The following is a 6,000-nucleotide window of genomic DNA, read 5'->3' on the forward strand; positions in this document are numbered from 1 at the left end:
CCACAGGCCCGTCTGTCCCCTTGTATTTGAGGGTGGCCCTTTTCTTTTGCTTTTGAGTATATGTGTAAAGTATATATGTAAAGTAAAACTGTGTAAGTGTTGCCGTGTGCTCGCGTAGTCGGTAGTATCTCTGCATTGTTGTGTTTCTTTTGTTGCAATTGTATACGTGTGCTTTCCGTGTGCCGCGGAATAAATGTGCCTTATGTTGAACTGTTTTTCCCGTTTCGCTTAGTCTTTTCTTTAATTGAATCTCCATCTTGCTTCACGTAAAGGGTTGGTAGTGGGCTTAATATGCCCGATAATTAATCGGAACCATCGAGGCTGACGTTAACACCGCTCGGTTATCCCGATAGTACGGAACGGGTCGCTTAAGTGGCCCGTGTCCGGAGTCGACCTGCGGCGAGGTGCGATCGCCCGGTCTACCCTCCGTGTGGGTACTTAGGTAGGTCAAATTTGGCGAACAACCCTATCCCACGCGGGGGGCCGATTGGCACGATCGTGGTGAGGCCGAAAGGCCCACCCGTGACTAGTTCCCGGCGTTAGTCCGAGAGGGTCATGACAGAATTGTCCATCCAGTGGGCGACGTGCCGCGATTCGAGTTACGGGGCCGTTTGCACGCCGGCGGGCGCGAATTCGCAACAGTATTGTTGCGAATTCGCGCCCACCGGCGTGTGATCGGCTGCTCGACTCGAATGGCGGCTGCCTCATCCACTGGAACAGACAATTCAGTCGTGACCCTCTCTGAACAACGCCGGGAGTTTAACCTCACCACGATCGTGCCAATTGCCCACCCGCGTAGGATAGGGTTGCTCGCCAAATTCGAACGACCCAAGTACCTGCGCGAATGGTCGACCGGGCGATCGTACCACTTAAGCGGTCCGTTCCGTGCTACAGTGATAACCGAGCGGTGTTATCGTCGGCCTTGACGGTTCCGATTAATTACCGGGATGTTGCACCCACTACGAACCCCTTACGTGAAGCAGGATGGAGGGTCAAACAAAGGAAAGGACGCAGCGAAACAGGGAACAAGTTCACACAGACCAGCACGGAAGGCACGTATTTACAGTCATACAGTCAAATGCACAGAAAAAGCAAAGAAAGAGTTAAAACCGAATACGCGTACACACAGCGACACTTAAACAGTTCTACTTGACGGACGGCGCCAACACACATTTACACAAAAGCAAAGGAAAAAGAAAGGAAGTCGCGACTTCCCTTTTGTGGCTGGTGAGTCCCTCTCCCACGACAGTCAGCGTGGTCGCGCCTGGCCCTGACCCCTCTCGCGGCCGGGGAACCCTCTCCGGCACTCCCCGTCCGGGCACGCAGGTCCACCTCACAACTGGTGCTGCCGAGTCTCCCGTCCGTGCCAGGGCCGCTCGCCAAGCCGCGGGTGCAGGACCTCTTCCCTTGAAAACCAGACTTTCGTACCAACTCGACCAACCCTCAACCAAAAAAAAAACCAACTCTCGTTGTTATCAAAAATAACAATGTACCAGCATACGAACGCGATTCAAAACTGTATCCAGGATCTCCTTCCCAATGGTGTAATGGCCACGAGCATAGTTGTTTGCAGCATCTTCTTTGCCATTTATGAGCTGCTCAGGATGGAATAGCTGTCGGTAAGTCCCTGTGCGCACCTCATCTGAAGTACCAATGAGTGGGAAGGCAGGGGGGGGTGGCTTACAAAATCGCAAAGATCAGTTTAATCCTTAACGGTAATGAATGTTCAATAACATTTAATTATCAAAATTAAAAGGTATATTAATGCTTTTGTACACCATATGTGCACATCACATTTGGGGCGGGGGAAGTGGGAAGACATCAGTTCTCCACTAAGACTTACCCACAACTGATGGCTCGAGATCGACAAAGATGGTTCGTGGCACGTACTTGCCGGTGCCAGTTTCACTGAAAAACGTGTTGAAAGAATCTCCATCAGTAACGGTTTTGTCGAAGGGCCTTTGACCATCAGGTTGGATACCATGCTCAAGGCAGTAAAGCTCCCAGCAGGCATTGCCCATCTGCACCCCAGCTTGGCCAACATGGATCGAGATGCACTCACGCTGTGCAATGATAAAGGTGAGGGGGGTCATTGGATATTGCTTTATGAAAATGAGCAATTTGCCATTAAAGCCAAGACAAGTCACTCAAAATAAATGACAATTGGGTCTGGGTCACCACAGCTCATCAATAGCAGATGATACTTGTTTCTCACCACTATTAAGTGAATGTCATTATATATTGCTGTAAAGAATCACCAATCATTGTGTGTTCATGTGACTACTTGGCATATTCCAGTTTCCACCTGAACCATGTTCACAATATGTAAACCCAAATTTAAATCGATCATTTTATGTTCAATTTTTTTTTCACGTACAGGTCGTGTACTTAGTATACTTAGTATACAGTATACTTACTCGTGCGTGCCTGTACGTGGAAAAAAAATTCAAACCGCATGCCAGAAACACACAGGCCATTCCTCCGCTCTCGCGTGCCCGTATGTGCAAAAAAAACAAAACAAAAATTCAAACAACCACACAGGCCATTCCTTCGCTCTCGTAAACGACGACTGGATTGGGGCATTGTGTTTATCTATAAATGCACATGAGAGAAATTATTAGAATACAGTAAGTCATCGCGATCCGGAAGTCCGTACGTTGTAACAAGCTGAGGATCTATTCCCCAACGGCCACGCCTACGCAGCAACGTGTCCTGTTATTGGTTTGGTAAATAAATGGCCATAACTTTGGGAACCACTTGTCCGATTAATATCAAACCTTGAAAAGGCACATACTCAGGTCCCCAGCAATATAGCTGGCAAGTTTCAATTAGATGGGACCAGTGGTTGTCGAGAAACAGCGGTCGCGGACGGACACGGACAGACACACACTGCTGCAATTGCAGAAAGATTGCACCAGACTCCGTGGCATCATGGTTGGAGATTAGAGCATCCGCGAGGAGTCGAGGACGTCGGCGGTTTGAACCCGAGATGATCCTTTCCAAAGAATATTAAAATCGTGTAAACGTCATCCTTGTGTTCAGCATTTAAATGACAGCACAAGCAGCTATTGTAATATCCGTGAAATTTGTTAGATGGAAACACGTTTTGAAGGAGTTTCCGATTTTTTTTTTTTTAAAAACAAATCAAAAGAATCCAGGTGATCAGATCAAGATGTACAATCAAGTGGAGAAAAAGAGAGAGAAAAAGACAAAGACAACGTGGGAAACGAAAATAAATGAATCCTTATCCATCGGAATATTAAATGTGTTCAATAATTCGGAACAGAACGAACTCGCTGAAATAGTTTTTTTTGTAAACTTATTGAACCGCAAACTCATCGATAAAGAATCTGATCAAGTTACAAAACAAACATCCATGAAACTTACCATGGTTACTGTTTATGTGACAAATCTGGAGAGAACCAAGAACCGTTTCTTCCTCTTAATCGATCACAACGAGTGTGCACGACTACCAGGATCGATCACCAACACGAGTGTGCACGACTACCAGGATCGATCACCAACACAACGAGTGAGCACGACTACCAGGATCGATCACCAACACAACGAGTGTGCACGACGACCAGGATCGAACACCAACACAACGAGTTTGCACGACTACCAGGACCGATCACCAACACGAGTGTGCACGACGACCAGGATCAAACACAACACAACGAGTGAGCACGACTACCAGGATCGATCACCAACACAACGAGTGAGCACGACTACCAGGATCGATCACCAACACAACGAGGGTGCACGACTACCAGGATCGATCACCAACACAACGAGTGTGCACGACTACCAGGATCGATCACCAACACAACGAGTGAGCACGACTACCAGGACCGATCACCAACACGAGTGTGCACGACTACCAGGATCGATCACCAACACAACGAGTGAGCACGACTACCAGGATCGAACACCAACACAACGAGTGAGCACGACTACCAGGATCGATCACCAACACAACGAGTGAGCACGACTACCAGGATCGATCACCAACACGAGTGTGCACGACTACCAGGATCGATCACCAACACAACGAGTGAGCACGACTACCAGGATCGATCACCAACACAACGAGTGTGCACGACGACCAGGATCGAACACCAACACAACGAGTTTGCACGACTACCAGGACCGATCACCAACACGAGTGTGCACGACGACCAGGATCGAACACAACACAACGAGTGAGCACGACTACCAGGATCGATCACCAACACAACGAGTGAGCACGACTACCAGGATCGATCACCAACACAACGAGGGTGCACGACTACCAGGATCGATCACCAACACAACGAGTGTGCACGACTACCAGGATCGATCACCAACACAACGAGTGAGCACGACTACCAGGACCGATCACCAACACGAGTGTGCACGACTACCAGGATCGATCACCAACACAACGAGTGAGCACGACTACCAGGATCGAACACCAACACAACGAGTGAGCACGACTACCAGGATCGATCACCAACACAACGAGTGAGCACGACTACCAGGATCGATCACCAACACAACGAGTGTGCACGACTACCAGGATCGATCACCAACACAACGAGTGAGCACGACTACCAGGATCGAACACCAACACAACGAGTGAGCACGACTACCAGGATCGATCACCAACACAACGAGTGAGCACGACTACCAGGATCGATCACCAACACAACGAGTGTGCACGACTACCAGGATCGATCACCAACACAACGAGTGTGCACGACTACCAGGATCGATCACCAACACAACGAGTGTGCACGACTACCAGGATCGATCACCAACACAACGAGTGTGCACGACTACCAGGATCGATCACCAACACAACGAGTGTGCACGACTACCAGGATCGATCACCAACACAACGAGTGTGCACGACTACCAGGACCGACCAACAACCATCGCACACAATGTGATTAAATGGGCTTTGAGCGGGGCGGGTCCACCACCTGATTGGCCAATTTGAACACAGATGTGACGTCAAAATAATGAACAGCCCTGTTTCCTTCATCCCGTGACAGGTTTTATTAATTCAGTGATTATCAACATTTCACGGATGAATATGGAATATAAACTCCGAACGAGTATTGGTTGGGATCACATTTGATTACAATAATATGGAAGAGGCAAAGCCTCGAAGCGAACGTAGAATTCTTCTTACATTCGCTTCTGACTTTCCATAAAACTTGTTCACAACTGTATACTTGCCAACTAGACCGTGGTACGTGTGAGCGCCGCACAGCTGATGATTTTGACGCAATTTCCGGTTACTTTGGCCTGGATTCGGGATCAGAGATCAAATAATGTAAATCACGATTAAAAAATATTTTTTGATGATGCGGGAGATATCTTTATTAAAATTAACTTTGGGAAAAAAATAATTGAATAAATAAATAAATAAACGATCCCTTCTGCTCAAGAATAAAATAAATTAAAAGTTCCGAAAGAGTTTCAAAATCACTCCCAGTAATGTTAAATACTAAATAAACACTTCCTGTCATGAACAAAATCACTTTCGGAAGGTTGAAATTAACTTTGGGGAAAAAAAATAATTGAATAAATGAATTAACACTTCCAGTCATGATCTCCCGGCATGCATCATTCCCCATGACAAAAACCGGAAACAAAAAAAAATCCAGAAGCAAAAGCAAAAGCAAAAACGGAAGCAAAAGGGTCATAGCCAACGACACGGATTCACAATTGCCAGGGTATTGTGTTGTTTTTGTTGTTTCCTCATCTCTCATGTGCACGCCTTAAGTAATATTCACAAGATAGAAATAAAACCCAATCGTGTTTATACACCGCACAGCGTTTAACAACAACCGGAAGCAAAAAGTCAAAGCGAACGACACGGATTCCAAATCGCCAGGGCTATTGTGTTGTTGTTGTTGTTTCCTATTCTCTCATGTGCACGCGTTAAGTATGAAGCTCACTTCGTTCGCGATAAGGATGTATGAAGAATGCAAGAGAATGAAATCGTGTAAT

At 46.9% G+C, this 6,000-nt stretch overlaps 1 long non-coding RNA gene across 1 annotated transcript; it reads right to left on the minus strand.

Moving 5' to 3' along the window:
- Positions 1-507: 507 nt before the first annotated feature.
- Positions 508-3,519, minus strand: LOC147029568 (uncharacterized). The gene is made up of 3 exons (XR_015055728.1): positions 3,388-3,519; positions 1,844-2,063; positions 508-1,642 (listed from the first exon to the last, which is right to left on the minus strand). It is a non-coding gene; the product is annotated as an uncharacterized LOC147029568 (long non-coding RNA).
- Positions 3,520-6,000: the final 2,481 nt, after the last annotated feature.

Source organism: Eptatretus burgeri, chromosome 3, assembly GCF_056783735.1.
Source record: "Eptatretus burgeri isolate ZD-2024b chromosome 3, Ebu_testis_v1, whole genome shotgun sequence".
Taxonomy (NCBI): domain Eukaryota; kingdom Metazoa; phylum Chordata; class Myxini; order Myxiniformes; family Myxinidae; genus Eptatretus; species Eptatretus burgeri.